This window comes from Pinus tabuliformis, chromosome 9 (assembly GCF_031772625.1).
Source record: "Pinus tabuliformis cultivar Carrire ecotype Pingquan chromosome 9, CPIR1, whole genome shotgun sequence".
Lineage (NCBI taxonomy): Eukaryota > Viridiplantae > Streptophyta > Pinopsida > Pinales > Pinaceae > Pinus > Pinus tabuliformis.
The window spans coordinates 1856233095-1856253508 of NC_142307.1; positions in this window are offsets into that span (position 1 = coordinate 1856233095).

Here is a 20414-nt window from a genome sequence, read left to right on the forward strand (position 1 = left end):
GTCATAGTCCTCGGAGAGATCTTTCCAATGGGCTATCATGTGCATCAAACGGAGATAATATGACCAAGTCACGACCTCGGGAAGTTTGCTGTCCAACTCACCCAATGGGGCCCATAAACTCTTGGTGTTACATCTCCTTGGGTTAGGGTTTTGGTTGTTTAGGGTTTGCTCTTATTGTTCAATAATAAAAAGGCCTGGAGCCTGATTTTAGTTCAGTTCAGAGGCATGTAGCTGCCACATCTCTTCTTAGAGATAAACTACCATTGCCCTAGCTGGGGTATTTCCATTTCTGTTTGTAAGCATATTTAAGTATTTTACATTAACGAAATGAAGTATTATTTCTGCTGCATCTCTGTGTTTATGGTTATCTCTATAATTTGTTGCGTTCCTGTTTAAATCCGAATTAGTGATATTAGAGTGGTCTACTTTTTTTCTATGTTTTTCTTTGCATGTCCCTAATGAGGTCAGGATAGAAGGAGTTAGGGCTTGAACTGGTCAAACCTTTGCAAGACCAGCCTCGCAAATCCCGACGGCATCCCATGGTGAATGAAAATAAAGACAAGGGGGTAGGAGATCCTATTAAAATCTTGCTCGAAGAAGCCCTCAAGCGACAAAGGAATGCGATGATGGACAAATTTGTCCAGATCCTTCAGCGGCTACCTAGGGGCGATGCATTGGCTTCCAATATCTACTCTCGAAATGCCACACCGTTTAAGGTACGAGTTAATTTTGAAATCCCCATATTCGAGGGTCATATAGACGCAGATGCTATCGATAAATAGTTAAATCTGTTAGAGGGTTATTTTTCTGTTCATGATTTTTCCAGTCAGGAAAAGATTATTTTCGCTCTTCTCAAAGCAGCCCCCCACGTCAAGGACTGGTGGGAAACCCACTGCGAGTAGAAGGATGAAAGTACAAGCTCACTATTTTCAGCCACACCCACTTGGAATTCATTCCGAGATGCCATCAAGGAGCAGTACTACCCTGTCGGAAGTTATGAGGATCAATACATAAATTGAACCATGCTGCGGCAGGGAAGGGACCAAGACGTGCTGAAGTTTACCAAAATTTTCCATACCCTTCGCACAAACTTGGGTATCAAGGATTCAGAGCAGCATTTGGTACTCAAATACTGCGACTTCCTGCACAAGTACATCCAGGAAGAAATAGAATTCCTTAACATCTCCTTGCTTGACATGGCATATCGATATGCTGTCAAGGTCGAGCAAAAGTTTAAACAGAAGAAGCGAGACTTTGGATTTGTGAATATGAAGCAAGGGAAAGGTGCCCCCAAACCACAGAACAAAGGACAAATCCAAGGCGGGGTGGTCCAAGACATCTTGCCAAAGATGCAAGCAAAGAATAGCGCCGCAAAGCCTAAAAAGGACACGGGAAAGTGGTGTGAGTTCCATAAGAGCTCCACTCACAACACAAGTGAGTGTTGAGCCAAGTGATGAGCCCCAAATTTTGTAACATTTTGGGCTCATTTGGCCTAACTACCTTTGCTCAATCCTTCATTTTTCATAACTTATGCATCATTTTTTAGTATGTTTATGTCATTTGTACGAATAAGGGCAGTCACTATTCCTAGGTGGCTAACACGTGCTCATTTCAGGTTTTTTGATACATGTTGGAGAAAAACCAAGCAGATAAGGGCTAGGAGACAACCAAGATGGGGTTGAGGATTCGTAGGAGGGTTGTCCACGGCATTAAATGGCCTTCCTCGGGATCTTCACCCCCAACTCCAAGCTCCAACAACCACCACAACCGGATCTAGAAGGCAGCCAAACGGATTTTGAGGAAGCAGCTGTTCACTCCCAGTTTGGTCAGCCGAGTTCCACAGATTTAGGAGGCCAGCTTGGGGCCTCATGATGTATAAATGATAAGGCTTTAGCCTTCGAAAAGGACTTTTGACAAACTGTTGCACATTCTGCACTACGAGCTGCTAGCTCTGTTTTTTTTTTTTTGTAGCCATCATTAGCAGACCTTTTGACTTATGATTATTATTTTTTAATGGGAAGTAGTCAGATTTGATCTCAGTTCTGAGTTTCTAAAGGAGCCATAGCTCTCGGGGTTGGGCCCAACCTGAGAGCCTAGGGCCTCCTTCTTTTGTATTGATATCTTTTCTTTCAGCATTATGGTTTTCTTTACATGCATTTGAAACGCAGTTTGTTGAGTTAGATTTCATGGTGTGGTTAAGTAGGTCATTGTTAGAAGATAGAAGTGCTCCATGTGTTTAGAATAGAGTATAGAGATTAGAATTGATAAAAGTTCCAGAAAAGGGTTGCCTGCACTCTCATTTTTCACCTCTTTCTAGGGGCTGGAATTGCAGACAGTGCTCCCCAACCAGAAACATTGGTTTGCGTATTCATGCAGTCTTTGGTGCAATATTTTCATTTGTAGAACTTATCCATGCGCTCAGACCTCCTTGAATGTTTCTTTGCTTCAGTACCATACATGGTTCTCTTTAGAGATAACATTGTTGTTCATTGGTTTCATTAAACAGTTAGGATAAATTAGTAATATTTTGATATTGTGCAGGACGTGGATGGTTTGGTTCAGTTTATATTGTGCAGTGCATCTCCAGCATTCTCTTGTCCTCCTAAGCTTCGTCCAGGCCAACTGCTCATCTCCAAATTAGACCCCTCGTCTCACAACTACTCTACTGCCCACGTCATCCTACCGTTTTTGGCCTTCCATTCCCTCTGCCCTCTCTAAGACAAACTAGCTTTACACACCCTCTCATCACCTCATCTCTCTGTCACTAAGTCATTACAAACCCCTCTCCTACCTCCCTAGCCATCCATGCAGCCTCTTCCACTCACCCATCATCCAAAATCCAATCGTAGAACATCCTGTAGAAATTACTGAACATCCTGTAGAAATTCTGAAACATCCTGTAGAACCCCTGCAGACTTCCTGTAGAAGCTCACAAACGCGGTTTCTTGGTAGCCAAACTTTGTGAAACTCTCTGGAAGGATGTTAGGGACTCCTTAGACCCTCTCTGAACCTTCCCTACCTCTTCCAAGCATTTCTCCTCCATGATCCGCCTCTGCACAGTAAAAAGACAGTTAAAAGCACATGCATGATAATTATACATAACTTATTCAAAAATACAAAAAGATGTTTTCTTCAGGTACAAGTAGTCTAGAGACATGCATCTTACCTTCATAGAAGTAATGGCATCTCTTTCAGTAGTTCGCATTCCTATCTTTGCATCAGTAGGACTAGCTGGTAGAATTAGGGTTTGCTAGGGTTTGCGTTTCTTGTTGGCTTTCAGTTCCTTTCTGCAAGTAGATTAGCTTCCTTTGAGTTAGCTTTTGTCCATCAGTTAAAAAGCTTCTTCTAAGAGCTCATAGAAGTTGGCTTAAGCCCCTAGTGGACTTGTGCCAGCTGAGCAAGTGAGAGCTGCGGCAAGAGCTAGTACTTGTGCATACAACACCGTCGCTTCCAAGTTTGTTACGAACTACTGGGTTGATAAAATTAAGGAAGGAAGCTCCAGGAGTTGTAGCATTATTGCTACAATACTGGAGCCCACCATCTTTTTGGCGCCATTTCCGGGGAAGCGTCAAAGTATTGGTGATTGTTGCTTTTCTTCTACTTTCCTACTCTCGCCTTCTGCTAAGTAGTTTATTTCATTTCCATTCTGCAAAAGTAGCATAGACACTTCCTGCTTTCATAGATTAACATTTCAATTCCGTAATTTCATTTCTGCAAGCGTATATTAGCATTTCAATTCCGCAAGCGTAGCCTAGCATTTCATTCCTGCAATTTCATTTGAGCAAAATAGATTAGTTCTTTCATGCTTTCATTTCAATTCTGCATTTCCATTTCAGCAAGATAGTTAGTTGCAGTTCAATCTGTTTTAGTTTTGCAGGTACCAGAAAAAACAAAAGCAATCAAAAGTATTTCCATTTCATGCCTCGTAGAAATCAAGATAAAACAGGCAAATTCCTACCCAACACCCCCACCACATCACTGAGTCACCCTTCTCTCTTCTTTGGTGACAGTGATCCAGAAGAACCTACAGGCGAACCTCCTGAGATATACGAAGATCCTATAATAGAAGAAGAGTTAGAGAACACTCCATCTGAAGCTATGGCTGACAATAGGGGAGAAGATGAGAGAATAGAAGGTGCCTTCCCCATCTGAGAGACCAATGGAGACATGAAAATGAAGAACATAAGCCCCTCCGCTTTACCTCACTTCCATGGACTGACTACTGAAGACCCTGATACCTTCCTGTTTGAGTTTGCCGTCCTTTGTCGAACCTATGACTATACCGAAGATGAGCAAAAACTGAAACTCTTCCCCTCTACCCTTAAGGATGCAGCATTACGCTGGTTCATGGGCTTACCTGGGAACAGTATCACCACTTGGGCCCAGATGCAACAAGCTTTCAATACCAAATACAGGGACTACTGTAGGTCCAAGGAAGCCAAGGGAGAAAACTTTCGGATGACCATGGGGAATGATGAGTCCTTAGAAGATTACGAGGAAAGGTTCCAACTTAGCTATAAACGGGCCAGGTGCACACTTGACCCTGAATCTCTCAAGTTGGTCCTGCTCCGAGGAGTCCCTGAAGACCTCTTAGATACCCTTCACATGCTAGCTGGAGGAGATATTTACCAACTACCTTATGAGGATATAAAGACTGTGTTTAGAAACCACTCTAGGGCAGCCCGGAAAAGAGGTAGAGGAAACCTCCTCTCAGCTAGTATTCCTTTCTCCAAACATGAGTTTGCAAATCAATTAGAAGACCTCAAGAGTGAGGTGAGACAGACCATTGCCATGCAACTTGACACATTCTGAATCCAACAGAAGAAAGAGGAAGCTGAGAGGGCTTTGGCTATCTTCTGCCCTAGGTGTACAAGGAAGCACCCTAAGAACGAGTGCCCATTACATTCGGTTGAGGTATGTTTTTTTTGTGAGGAGGACCACCCCACAAACCAATGTCCAACCTTACCTGGGCTTAAAGCCATGTATCAAGGGACAGAAGCACCCACTGAACCTCTCTATTTCCTCAACCAAAGGAGGCCACATGGACCTAGACCTTACCAACAGGGGATGCAAGGGACACCCCAAGCTTATTATAGCCCCAACCAATCTACTCCTATGCCATCCTGGGGTCCCCCTGCTCATCCTTCCTGGTCTGTGCCTCCTCCATGGTCTTACCCGCCTCAGTACCATACTCAACCCACTACTCATTCGTTTCACTCACATGCCCAGCCACAGCCTCAGTGGAATGCACCTCAACCGGGGTGGAGGCCCCAGTACAATACTCCTCCCGCCATTTTTCCTCCACCACCAGCTCAACCACAACCATTACCTCCTGCTCCTCCAAGGCAACCCCAAATGCCTGCTCAACCGAACCCGAACCCCAACAACCGACAGGCCCAACAGGTATATACTGGGGAAACATCATGCCCTACCTATGCTGTGGAGATCCAGGAGATCAACCTGCGATCTGGAAAGACTCTTCCGGATCGCCAACCTCCTCCCCCAGAGGACGAGGAAGATAAACAGGAAAGTGAACCAAAAGCCATTCCACCCTTTCCTGAGAGACTAACGGCCACCACACAACCCAACCCAGAGGAGGATGAGCTTCTGGGAGAACTCAAACAGTTGTGTGTGAGAATACCACTTCTCCAAGCCATCAAAGATGTACCGATATACAACAAACTGGTTAAGGAAAAGTGTTTCAGACACCCAGGCAGGCGAAAAAGAGACGCTTCAACCATCAATGTCATAGGACAACTGTCTGATCTTATGTTGGGGCAAGTCATTTGCCCAAAGTATTTGGATCCTGGGAGTCCTGTAGTTGATGTCCACATCAATGGCACCATCATACCACACACATTGATTGATCTGGGGGCTGCCATTAATGTGATGACCAGAGATACCATGCTCAAACTCAACCTTCAGGGTTCCTTGAGAAAGACCTCGACAGTCCTGCAACTAGCAGATCGCTCCACCGTGACTCCCGAAGGGATTGTAGAGGATGTCTTGGTCTCGGTTGACTCTTGGGAGTACCCTGCAGACTTCTTGGTTCTGCAACCAAAGGCAAAGCTTACTGGATACCCCCTTATTTTGGGAAGGCCTTGGTTAGCCACTGCAGATGCTTACATAAGCTGCCGTGCAGGAAACATGACCATCAAAAATGGTCCTATGTCCAAGCAGCTAGTCCTGTACCCTCCTGCCCAACCCTCATTAGAGCATGACTTACCACTTTGGTTGGAGGAAGGAGAAGAGGATGAGGTGTACACAACACCTTTGTGCACCCTAGACACCACTAGGGGAGGCCCACCAAACGAGGATGATTTGATTGAGACCTTGATTCAGAATCCACCTCCCAGTGCATTGTCCTTAGAGGAATTGGTGGAGGATGCCGAAGCCAGCACCTTAGTGGACCTTTGTGTGACCAACCTAGTCGCGCCCAGAGTCAAAAATGTGGAGTTCGGCCCCGAGAGAACGTTAAAGATCAACTCCTCCCTATCTCCTTCCCAGGAAAAGGAGCTGTGTAGTCTGTTGGCCAGTCATCTAGATGCTTTTGCTTGGAGCTATAAGGAGATGAAAGGAGTCCATCCTTCGGTCTGTACCCATCACATCTACATCAAAGAAGATTGTAAACCGGTTAGGCAACCCCAAAGGAGAATGAATCCAGCCCTTAAGGACATCGTCAAGGAGGAATTGCAAAAAGTATTGGATGCAGGATTCATTTACCCCATCTCGAATAGCGAATGGGTGTCCCCTCTGGTGTTGGTTCCCAAGAAAAACGGGAAGTGGAGAATCTGTGTGGACTACCGAGAACTGAACAAAGCTACCAAGAAAGACCATTTTCCTCTACCCTTCATAGATCAAGTGTTGGATGGACGAGCAGGAAAGAAGTTTTTTTCTTTCCTAGATGGGTTTAGCGGGTATAACCAGATCCAAATCAGCCTGGAAGACCAAGATAAGACCACCTTCACTTGTCCTTGGGGTACCTTTGCTTACCGAGTTCTTCCCTTTGGACTATGCAATGCTCCTGCCACCTTCCAGAGAGCCGTCTTGAGCATCTTTTCTGAGCTGGTCCATGATTCGGTGGAAATCTATATGGATGACTTCACTCCTTATGGGTCCAACTTCCAGGAAGCATTGTCCAATCTGGGAAAAGTCCTAACCAAGTGCATTGAGATGAACCTGTCCCTTAGTCCTGAAAAGTGTGAATTCTTGATGACTGAAGGGACCGTGCTAGGACATACCATCTCTCGCCAAGGGTTACAGGTGGATCCTAACAAAATTGCTCTCATCAAGAAGGTTCCACCTCCTCAGAAGGTAAGAGATGTTCGAAGTTTCTTAGGTTTAGCAGGGTATTATAGGAGATTCATTAAAGACTTCAGCAAGCTAGCCTCACCATTGTTTAGCCTCTTGGCAAAAGATGTTGAGTTTAAATGGACTGACGATTTTCAGAAGGCTCTGAATGAATTAAAGGATAAGTTGGTGTCTGCCCCGATCTTGAGAGGTCCAAACTGGGCCCTACCTTTCCACATCCACACTGATGCCTCGAACAAAGCCATAGGGGCAGCCTTAGGACAAGTTGAACAAAAACTTCTATACGCCATATACTTTGTCAGCAAAAACTTATCCAAGGCAGAACTGAATTATACTGTAACTGAGAAAGAATTCTTGGCCGTGGTCCATGCACTGAACAAGTTCCGACATTATATCACTGGCTATCAAACATTTGTACATACTGATCATGCTGCAATTAGATATTTAATGAATAAACCAGATGTGAATGCTCGTATTATTAGATGGTTACTTTTGTTGCAGCAGTTTGATTTGACTATCGTTGACAAACCAGGTAAAGAAAATGTTGTTGCTGACTTTTTGTCTAGATTGGATTTACCTACAGGTGAGGATGGAACAGTGGATGACCAGATGCCAGATGAACATCTGTTTGCTATCTCAGTACTCTCTCCATGGTTTGCTGATATAGCAAACTACCTTGTCTCAGCACAGTTCCCTCCGCACCTATCCTCAAAGGAGAAGAGTAGGATCGTAAGGAAGAGTGCCTCATTCACTTGGATCGGGGGCAACCTGTTCAAGCTTGGCCCCGATCAGATCTTAAGGCATTGTGTAAGGGAGGAGGAAGTCTTTGATATCCTCCTGACCTGTCATGACGGGCCTTGTGGAGGACATTTTGCAGCCAAAAGGACTGCCTTCAAAATCCTACAGGCAGGCTACTATTGGCCCACACTTCATCAAGATGTCAGAAGGTATATCAGCCAATGTGACCGATGCCAAAGGATGGGGAAACCAACTCCAAGGGACGAAATGCCTCTCCAACCTCAAGTGACTCTTGAGCCATTTGAGAAGTGGGGTATGGATTTTGTGGGTCCGATCAATCCTCCTTCAAGGCAAAGGTCTTACATCATTGTGTGCACAGACTACCTGACAAAGTGGGTAGAAACCAAGGCAATCAAAGCAGCGACAGAAGAAAAGGTGGCCGAGTTCTTAAGAGAAAACATCTTCTACAAATTTGGCTACCCAAGAGAGCTAGTCACCGATCAAGGAAGCCAGTTCACCTCCAACTTAGTTGAAGACCTACTCACTCATCACAAAATCAAGCATAGGACTTCCACCCCCTATCATCCTCAAGCAAATAGGCAGGTGGAAGTCACCAATAGAGCATTGGAGGGGATCTTGACTAAGGTGGTGAGCAGTAGTAGAAAAGATTGGGTAGATCGCCTGGTTGAGGCCACGTGGGCTTACAACACCACTTGGAAGACCACAACCGGCTTCACACCTTATGAGCTGGTCTATGGGAAGAAAGCTTTGCTGTCAATTGAGTTCGAGTACAACACCTTGAGGATGGCAGCTCAGCTGGACCTGGATCTCAGCCATGCCCAACAAGAAAGGTTATAGCAGCTGAATGGATTGGACGAGCACCGAATGCAGGCCCTTCTCCACTCAGAAGTGGTTCAACTTCAGAGGAAGGTGTGGCATGACCAACACCTCAATGACAAGCAATTTCAGCCGGGAGATTGGGCGCTGTTGTATGATTCCAGGCATAAGGATTTCAAGGGGAAGCTGAGAACCAGATGGCTGGGACCATATGCAGTGGAAAAATGTAATGAAAATGGGTCTGTTCTTATTCGAACCATTGATGAGGAGGCCATCCCCATGCTTGTCAATGGGCATCGACTCAAGATCTACAGAAAACCTCTTTCAAGGCAAGAATTCATCAAAACTGTGGAAAAATCAGTGCTGGTCATAGAGAAGGGTTCTGCCTCTGTTTTGGGCATACCCTGAAGATCTTAAAAAAAAAAAAATAAATAAAAATAAAAATAAATAAATAAAGATCCTTGGGTGAAAACCTTTCTGAGGCTCCCAAGGCAGATGGTAGGGGTGAAAACCTCATTGAGGCGTCCCTGCTGTCTTCTGAAAATGTGTGGAAAAAGACCCTTGGGTGAAAACCTCTCTAAGGCGCTCAAGGCAGATGGTAAGGGTGAAAACCTCATGGAGGCGCCCCTGCTGTCTTTCAAAAAAAAAAAAAAAAAAAAAAAAGAGAGAAAAAAAAAAACAAAAAAACAAAAAAGAAAAAACAAACAAAGAAACAGGGAAAACAGGTTCAAGATTTGACAATCCATGCAAGTTGCAGGTATTCCATGCAGGAAAAGAGGTCCCTCAACTCAAGGACAAGGGCCCTACTATGCTACCAGGTGACTTCACCAGCGCTCCCTCCAGAAACACTCATCTCTTCCAAGGTCTGGGCATGATTTGATCACAGTTTAGCCTTCTACAGGAAGCTACAGGACCTTCTACAGGAAGTTCTGTATTTCTACAGGAAACTTCTTGTAGAATCTTTGGACGGCCCAGGACCGACTGTGTGGAAGATTTGAAGCCCGAGGTCCAATACAAAAGCATGCAAGCCAATGTTTTTCTCCATCACCCACTGCTGTCGCCTCCTTCTAACCACTCCTGTTGCCATGCAATGGAAATACCTGCACAGTCAAATCAAAACGTTGAATTCTTAGAGGAAGCAATTCTCCAATGGAATAAAAGATGCAGAGGCCCCATGCGCTACTTGTCAAAGCCATTCGAGGACCCTGCTACCGTGACCGTGATGCCACCGTCTCCACCGTTTCGGCATGCACCCAAGGAGGAGAAACTGCTACAGGATATCCTACAGGAATCCCGTAGCAGTTCATCCAGCTAGAGCGTACACCATGAAGACACCTGCAACACATAGAGCGGGCACATGCACCATCAGCAGCCAGGTAATAATTTTCGTCACCAACAGCAGTCTGCAAGGAGGAACCCCCGTGCCTGTGCATGAAGCAGCAACAAGCAGATCCGTCACCCTCATCCTGAAACCTGCAAATAATGTCGCGGCCGCACAGGTAAGTGCCTCACCCTTTTTTCGTCAAATTACATGAACAATTCTCTGAAATGTTTGCGAGTATGAAAATGAATGGGTTGAGCCAGTCGGGTAGCCATTCAACTGGCCACCACGACCAGTCCGATGGTCTTGTTAGATTTGGAAAGTGTTGGTCGTGTCAAGCAAAACAGGAAATGGACACGTGGGAAGCATCCAGTCGGGGAGAAGCGGCGATCTAACAGAAATGGCGACGGAAGGTATGCAGGGAATGATGCGGCGGTCAGGCAGACTTGCAGTGAAATGAATAGGTGACGTCGTCCAACGGTCCGGCAGGGACAGCTCACCCCCGCGCCACGAATTCCGCAGGGATTCAAATCTACTGGCTAGATCGTCACTCCACTCATTTATCATCAACCGCTTTGCAGTCGAGTAAGCGTCTAGAATTCCCTGAAGCTTGTTACTCCGAGTCCTCGGCTTGTTCAAACATCTGGTGGTTGCACAGAAGGCGCAGAACCACTGACGCGCTCTCCAGAACGTGTGCGCGAATTCTACAGGAAGCGGCGCTACAGGAAGCTCACTGCTACAGAGGAAATCGATCTATTCACGTCAAAGGTGGCGAATTGGAAAAGGTAAGCCTGAACCTGTTCCTCCCATGCAATTGGTTTGAAGGGTGGCGAAGTCGACGTCCTAAAAAAGTAAAACTACAGTTTGAGCATAAAATTGCAAGCGTCGTCTTCCTTTTGCATGAGAATTGTCGTCGTAGTATATGCGGGGTTCTCTACAGGATTTGGTTCGTAATTAAGTCCCTGTCAAGGCTCACCTGTAGATAGCCGAGAATTCACGCTCTGTCCAAAGAAATCCCAAAGGCCCATCTTTTGATACGCGCCAGCCACCTCCGGCTAACACAGCAAACTTTCACCATGCTGGGTGGGTTCATTAGGAAGGAACCGACAGACTCAAAGAAGCTACGGGAAAACCCTGAGGTGGTAGACCTGTTCTCTCGTGCACGATGGATGTCGTTCTGTGACAAGCTGCAAGGTTATGATGATGAGGTGGCAGAGGAATTCCTGCGAGCTCTGAAGCCAAAATCAAAAACGCTGGCTGTCGTCAATTTCAGGGGTTTGAATCTCAGACTCACCCCACAGTTCATCAGCAGAGTCACTGACCTCCCAATAGGGGTACCGTGGGATAAGGAGGAGAGGAAATTAGGCCAGAAGGCTAAAAAGGAATTCTTTCTACCAGAGGAGCAATTCTCAGAGGATAAGAACGGGGTTCTCAGAGCTAGCCTACAGCCGCTCTGGAGTGAGGTCAGCCTCCAAATTATGAAATATATCACGTGCGAAGGACAATTTAGCATCGTATATGGGTACCATTTCCGGCTGCTCACAGAACTTAGGCACCAGATGGAACTACCTTCAGAAAACAAGCTAAGTATTCCTTACTTCCTCTTGCAGTCCATGATTGAATGTGCCACCAAATTACGAGAGGGCATGCCAGACCAGGTAGCCCATCATGGGCTCATTAAGCTCCTCGTGGAGGATGCACTCCACACATACACTGTCCCTCTCTCGTGGGAAGCCTTTCGAAATTTAACTAAGGATGGCGACATCAAAATGTTGACCGAGGAGCTCACCTCCTCCAGCAGCGAGGAGAAGGAACCAATACACACAGAGAAGAAAGGGAAAGGCCAAGAAACCACGGCCAAAGCACCGAAGAAAGAACAAAAGGGGAAACAAGAGAAACACCAGGTTGCCGAAACAGAGGATGACAAACCTACATTGACACCCAGGGAGAAAAGGTTACAAAGTAGGGTGGAAAGGACTGAACAAGTCCACGTCAGTAAAGGCACCTCGAAAGCAGCATCAGCAAAGTCAAAAGACAAAGCACCCTCAGCCAAACAGGCTAAAACGGTGCCACCTGTTTCTACAGGAAAGTCAAAAACGGCTTATACAGGAAGCCAAAAATCAACCGCTATAGGTCTTTCTACAGGAAGTCTTGAGAAAGGAAAACCAAAGGAGAAGACAGCCGAAATCCTTGCAAGGGAGGCAGCAGCTGTGCTAGCCACCCTTAGTACACCTCCCAAGCCGAGGGAAAAACGAAAGAGGGAGATCCCTCTGTATTTCAAAGCATGGAGGAGTGTGAGGATCAAAACAGGCAGGCCCCAACCTCCATCCAGCAGCCCAATTACTATAGAAGACAGCCCTGCCTCGCCAAGGGAGAGGTCCCCCTCAAAAATATCAGTCACTTATGAGCGAGGGAGCCCGAAGACAACTGCTTGGAAGGAGAGAATGGACAGGTTGGCTTCAAAAACCCCACTACAAGATGCTGAGGCCATTCTACAGGAAACATTGGCCCGGCTCAAGGAGACAGAGAAAATGGAGGGAGAGGCAGCCACATCACCACTTAGGGAAGACGGAGTAGAGCCACCGAGGGAAGAAGAGGTAGAGCATATTCCGGAACCTAGTCCCCATCCAAGCTTGAGCTCGTATTATAACTTCTTGGAGGCTGGAAAAATTATCCCACATAAATTCACAGTGCCACTTTTCTTTGCGTTGGAGGAAGAAAGAGTGAGAACCCACACGTGGATGAAAATAGCTAAATCAAAAGGAGTGGTAGATATAGGCCCCTTGGAGGAACAACTCAAGGAGGCACGAAAAGAATTAGCTATGGCCAAACACGTGGAAAAATACCAGCGGGTGTTCCTACAGGAAGAGAATGAGAAACTCAAACTGCAGCTACAGGAACTGAGGAAAGGAAGGGGCACATCATCAGGGGACACTACAGCAGAACATCAAGGCAGAGAGGGACTGCAAGTTGGTCTTGGAAAGCTAACCTCACATCTACAGGAAAGGGAACTGCAAGCACAAATCGAGATACAAGCTCTCAAACAGCAGTTGCAGCAAAAAGAGGCACAACTGGCCTGCATGGCCAGTTGGGCCATGGATGCTCTACAATGCAGAAAACCGGCCAAATCTTATGGCCTATACCTACGGGACCAGTGGCTGCAATTTCAAATTAATGCATTGGCACAGAGGGGTATCTCCCAAATCCAAGACCCCCAACAGTTCACAGAGTTATGCAATAGCAGTTCATCAGAGGACAAGGCCAAACTATTGGAGTTCTATCTCCATAATTTGGCCCTTCCTAATGTGACTTCATGGGATCCCAACACAGTTGTAGGAGATATGCAGTTGATGGCATTTGCCTCATGGTTGAACCATGAAGAAAAGAGAGCAGCAGAAGTCAAAGAGGTCATGAACCGAGAGTTACATGAGCCACTGCTGATTAGAGCAGAGCCAGGGGATCCCACTGCATTGATATCGGCCCACCAACACTTAGCCACCAACCCTCAAACGTTATTGAAATACATGGATCAACAGGCTCATGCTATAGCACATTTCGAGGATATGGAGCAACTATTAGGGGAGAACTGTGTTCATGCTTGCACCCGCTGATGGAACACATTGTCCCATAGCCTCAAAATCAGAGAATATCACACTCCAACTCGAATGAGGGAAGCTCTAGCATGGGTGCCCCTCTACAAGAAGTCCATACAGAACCTCCAAGCCAGCTGGATTGGCCTCAAGCTAAGCCCACCTTTGCTTTTAGGATTGATGGAAGGTATCATAGAAAAAGAAGAGCATAAGCAGTGGGAAGAGGTGGAAAGGAAGGCTGGGTTCCATGCCAGTGAGGAGGATACCACTTCATAAGCCTGGGATGTGAGGGTGGCGGTGAAAGCAATGAAGGACGAGGAGCTGGATTAGTTGCTCAGGGATGAGCAATCATTTTAGCTGGGGGGTGATGATGAGCCCCAAATTTGGTAACATTTTGGGCTCATTTGGCCTAACTACCCTTGCTCAATCCTTCATTTTTCATAACTTATGCATCATTTTTTAGTATGTTTATGTCATTTGTACGAATAAGGGTAGTCACTATTCCTAGGTGGCTAACACGTGCTCATTTCAGGTTTTTTGACACATGTTGGAGCAAAACCAAGCAGATAAGGGCTAGGAGACAACCAAGATGGGGTTGAGGATTCATAGGAGGGTTGTCCACGGCATTAAATGGCCTTCCTCAGGATCTTCACCCCCAACTCCGAGCTCCAACAGCCACCACAACCGGATCTAGAAGGCAGCCAAACAGATTTTGAGGAAGCAGCTGTTCACTCCCAGTTTGGTCAGCCGAATTCCATAGATTTAGGAGGCCAGCTTGGGGACTCGTGATGTATAAATGATAAGACTTTAGCCTTCGAAAAGGACTTTTGACAAACTGTTGCACATTCTGCACTACGAGCTGCTAGCTCTGTTTTTTTTTTTTTGTAGCCATCATTGGCAGACCTTTTGACTTATGATTATTATTTTTTAATGGGAAGCAGTCAGATTTGATCTCAGTTCTGAGTTTCTAAAGGAGCCATAGCTCTCGGGGTTGGGCCCAACCTGAGAGCCTAGGGCCTCCTTCTTTTGTATTGATATCTTTTCTTTCAGAATTATGGTTTTCTTTACATGCATTTGAAACGCAGTTTGTTGAGTTAGATTTCGTGGTGTGGTTAAGTAGGTCATTGTTAGAAGATAGAAGTGCTCCATGTGTTTAGAATAGAGTAAAGAGATTAGAATTGATAAAAGTTCCAGAAAAGGGTTGCCTGCACTCTCATTTTTCACCTCTTTCTAGGGGCTGGAATTGCAGACAGTGCTCCCCAACCAGAAACATTGGTTTGCGTATTCATGCAGTCTTTGGTGCAATATTTTCATTTGTAGAAGTTATCCATGCGCTCAGAACTCCTTGAATGTTTCTTTGCTTCAGTACCATACATGGTTCTCTTTAGAGATAACATTGCTGTTCATTGGTTTCATTAAACAGTTAGGATAAATTAGTAATATTTTGATATTGTGCAGGACGTGGATGATTTGGTTTAGTTTATATTGTGCAGTGCATCTCCAGCATTCTATTGTCCTCCTAAGCTTCATCTAGGCCAACTGCTCATCTCCAAATTAGACCCCTCGTCCCACAACTACTCTACTGCCCATGTCATCCTACCATTTTTGGCCTTCCATTCCCTCTGCCCTCTCTAAGACAAACTAGCTTTACACACCCTCTCATCACCTCATCTCTCTGTCACTAAGTCATTACAAACCCCTCTCCTACCTCCCTAGCCATCCATGCAGCCTCTTCCACTCACCCATCATCCAAAATCCAATCGTAGAACATCCTGTAGAAATTACTGAACATCCTGTAGAAATTCTGAAACATCCTGTAGAACCCCTGCAGACTTCCTGTAAAAGCTCACAAACGCAGTTTCTTGGTAGCCAAACTTTGTGAAACTCTTTGGAAGGATGTTAGGGACTCCTTAGACCCTCTCTGAACCTTCCCTACCTCTTCCAAGCATTTCTCCTCCATGATCCGCCTCTGCACAGTAAAAAGCCAGTTAAAAGCACATGCATGATAATTATACATAACTTATTCAAAAATACAAAAAGATGTTTTCTTCAGGTAGAAGTAGTCTAGACACATGCATCTTACCTTCATAGAAGTAATGGCATCTCTTTCAGTAGTTCGCATTCCTATCTTTACATCAGTAGGACTAGCTGGTAGAATTAGGGTTTGCTAGGGTTTGCGTTTGTTGTTGGCTTTCAGTTCCTTTCTGCAAGTAGATTAGCTTCCTTTGAGTTAGCTTTCGTCCATCAGTTAAAAAGCTTCTTCTAAGAGCTCATAGAAGTTGGCTTAAGCCCCTAGCAGACTTGTGCTAGCTGAGCAAGTGACAGCTGCGGAAGGAAGGAAGCTCCAGGGGTTGATAAAATTAAGGAAGGAAGCTCCAGGAGTTGTAGCATTATTGCTACAATACTGGAGCCCACCACCAAGCAGTCACTAGTGATTGAGCTAAAGGTTTCAGAATTAGATGCATGTTCTGACTTTGAGTCAGAACCTGACAAGGGAATGACAAAGGGAAGCAGATTATCGACGTGGAGCCCAATGCCACCATTTCCACCACGATGATCCAAAAGGATGAACCCGAAGATCCAGAGGAGGAGGAGCATCTCTTCCACTCCCAGATGTGGGAAAATGGGTCCCTGCTATAGTTCATTGTTGATAGTGGGAGCCAAAAGAAACTCATTTCGGTAGAGGTTATGAAGTAGCTGGGCTTACCAACCACAACACATCCACAACCATACATCATTGGGTGGCTTCACTAAGGACGAGATCTTCGCTTGAGCCAGCAGTGTCGCCTTCCATACAATATCAAGCCTTTCACGGATGAAGTATTGTGTGACATTTCTCCCCTTGAAGTTTGTGATGTATTATTAGGACAACCATACTTGTGGAAGCAACATGCTGTGTATGAATCAAGGCCTCGTGCTGTTATTGTTACTTTGGGAAATAAGTTGTACAAGATACCGAAGGTAGCACCGCCTACCGCCATCTCTTTGGTTACTAAAAAACAATGCAGTAAGCTCATTTCCAAAACCGGGAAATTTGTTTTCCTGATGATACGCCCTCAAGGAAAGAAGAAGACGGTGGCCACGACCTCTAGACAGGGCCCCTACGCATGAAAATTACAGATGGACAAGGTCGTGGAGGAGTATGAGGACATCTTCACCTCCCCCGCAGGGGTTCCTCTATACTATTAGGTCAAGCACTCCATTGATCTGACCCCAGGTGCACTGCTGCCCAATGGACCAATCTATTGATGCTCTGTTCTGGAGAATGATGAGATCAAGAGGCAGATTCAGGAGTTGTTGCAGAAAGGTCACACCTGTCTGAGTTCATTGCCTTGTGGGAGCCTGATCGTGTTGGTACAGAAGAAGGATGGGGCTTGGAGACTCTGTATTAATTATCGGGCAGTGAACAAGATCACTGCTCGTAATAGGTACTCGATCCCACGGATTGATGACCTCCTGGACCAACTGAAGGGGGGAAAATATTTCAGTAAGATCGATTTGAAGTCAGGATATCACCAGGTACCAATCAAACCCTCCGATGTGTGGAAGACTGTTTTCAAAGCCAAGGAGGGCCTTTCCAAATGGTTGGTTATGACTTTTGGATTGACGAATGCTCCTGCAACCTTCATGAGGTTAATGGATGACATCTTGCAGCCATTCACCAACTCATTTGTAGTGGTATACTTGGATGACATCCTAATATTCAGCTAGAGTTGGGAAGAGCATCTCCACCACTTCCGACAGGTTCTCCAAACATTACGGAAACACAAGTTATGTGCTATTTTGGAGAAATGCACTTTTGGCATGACCCAGGTTCAGTATCTGGGACACATTATTAATGAATAGGGGGTGCATATGGATCTAGCCAAGATCCAAATCATTTGGGATTGGCCATCTCCAACCACTCTAAGAGAGCTCCGCAGCCTTCTAGGTCTTTCCAACTTGGTTCATATTGGGATTTTCTCATATCACTTGGCCCTTGAGTCAAGTCACCAAGGGAGGAGCAAAAGCAAAATTATTTTGGTCTAAATCTCAACAGAAGGAATTCACAGAGTTGAAAGATCGCCTCTACTTGGCACCAGTTCTCACATTACCAGACTTGCAACAACCATTTGAGGTCGAGACAGATGCCTTTGACTATGCTATTGGGGTAGTGCTTACTCAACATGGGCATCCGGTGGAATACCACAGTGAGACACTTTCAGACACAATCCGAAAGTATCCCACTTATGAAAAAGAGATGTATTCCATTGTGTAGGCTTGCTGACAATGGAAGCATTACATTTTTGGAAAGGAAATGATCATCCACACAGACCACCAACCCCTGCAGTTCATACAGACCCAAGTGAAATTGTAGAATGATCGCCATCAAAAGTGGTCCACATACCTGCAACAGTTCCATTTGAATATCAAGTATAAGAAGGGTAGCACCAATAATGTTGCAAATTGCCTCAGTCGACCACCGATCATGGCATTAACCACTGTGCTCAACTCTTGTGGGCATGAGACTTTTGATTAGCCACTTCTCTATAAAAGTGACCCAGAATTCAACCACACATACCAGACACTCTTGGAGGGTCAAGATTCTCTATATTTTCACCTCCAGGATGCCCTATTATGCCACCTAGGTCACCTTTGTGTTCCTTCAAGCGAGTGTTCCAAGTTGATTTGGGAAGCATACTATAGTTGGGCTGTTGGGAATTTCAGGGTCGAGAAAATGGTGGTAGTACTGCAGAAGTATTTCTATTGGATGAACCTTCAACATGATGTTGGGAAGTACATCAGATCATGTACTACTTGCGCCATTGCCAAACCAACTATCAAGAAGTAAGGCCTCTATACCCCGCTGCCTACCCTTAGTCGACCTTGGGAATCCATCTCCATGGATTACATGTTAGGCCTTCCTTCTACTAAGCATGGAAACTACTATGTTTTTGTGGTCGTCGACAGGTTCTTGAAGATGGCCATTATGGTGACCTGCAAGAAGAATATCATAGCCAAAGCCACTGCTACACTCTTCTTTGAACGAGTTTGGGTACACTTTGGGATCCCACAGTATATCATTTTAGATCGAGACAACAGGTTCCTCAATACATTTTGGTCTAGTCTCTGGTCGATGCTGGACACCAAACTCACTAAGTCCACAGCCTTCCATCCTCAAACTGATGGCCAGCCAGAGGTTGTCAACAGGATGATCATACACATTCTACATATGTACAACTCAAAGCATCCATGCAAATGGGACAAGAGCCTCCCCTATGTTCAGCACAGCTACAACTGGGCTCTCCATAACTCGACTGTCCACAACCATTTTCAGGTGGGCTTGGGATTCTAGCCACTATGTCCCATTGATGTGGCCATGCCATTTGTGGCTACTCACACAGAATTGACACATGTCCAATCCGAAACAGATAAGGAAAACAAATTCATTGAGCACATCCAACATATTCACCAATAGGTCCATGACATTCTAGAGAAATCAAATGCCAAGTACAAGCAGTGACATGATCAACATCGGGTGCCACACAAGTTTTAGGTGGGTGAGAAAGTCTGGTTGCATTTGTAAAAGGAACACCTTACCGGAGCCTATCGGAAACTCAGACCACTCCGATATGGTTCTTACACCATTACCAAGGCTATCAGAGACAATTCATTTGAGCTCAACATTCCCCCATTCCTTGGCCTGCACCTAGTGTTCAATGTGAACTACCTTCGGCCATACCTTCCACCATTACTAGACACATCTGACATTGCAGAACAACTCACACCCATAGAGTTAATTCCAGATTGCATGGAACAAGTTGCAACTGATTGGATCATGGACACAAAGGTCAAGCACACTCGCCAGCAAAATATCCAACTGTATCTGGTTGTCAAAGTAGGTCAACTCCTTCACCAGGGCAAGTGGCTCACCAGGGACCAAGTTCAACAGAAGTTTCCTCATCTCATAGAGGAACTCAACGCAATGGGGACCACTGCTTCCTAAGGGGGGAGGAATGATCTAGGTGGATATTGGTGGCCACCCGCCAATTCCACTTGGACCCCCACCATTTCTTTTTTCAGTTTTTTAGTTTCCTTAATTGTAGCATAGTTTACTATTTTTAGCAATTTTTCGGTTCCTAAACTTTTGGAGCCATTTTGAGGCCCTAAATGACGTTTTTTTGGAAATCTAACGCCAATAATTCTAGGTCTAAAATCATCTTTTTCGTCGTTGTCCTCGGAGAGATATTTCCAACGGGCTATCATGCACATCAAACGGAGATAATATGACCAAGTCATGACCCTAGGAAGTTGGCTGTCCAACTGACCCCAACGGGGCCCATAAACTCTTGGTGTTACATCTCCTTGGGTTAGGGTTTTGGTTGTTTAGGGTTTTCTCTTATTGTTCAATAATAAAAAGGCCCTTGAGCCTCATTATAGTTAAGTTCAGAGGCATGTAGCCGCCACATATCTTCTCAAAGATAAGCTACCATCGCCTTAGCTAGTATATTTCCATTTCTGTTTGTAAGCATATTTTAGTATTTTACATTAATGAAATGAAGTATTATTTCCACTGCATGTCTGTGTTTATGGTTATCTCTATAATTTGTTGCATTCTTGTTTAAATCCGGATCACT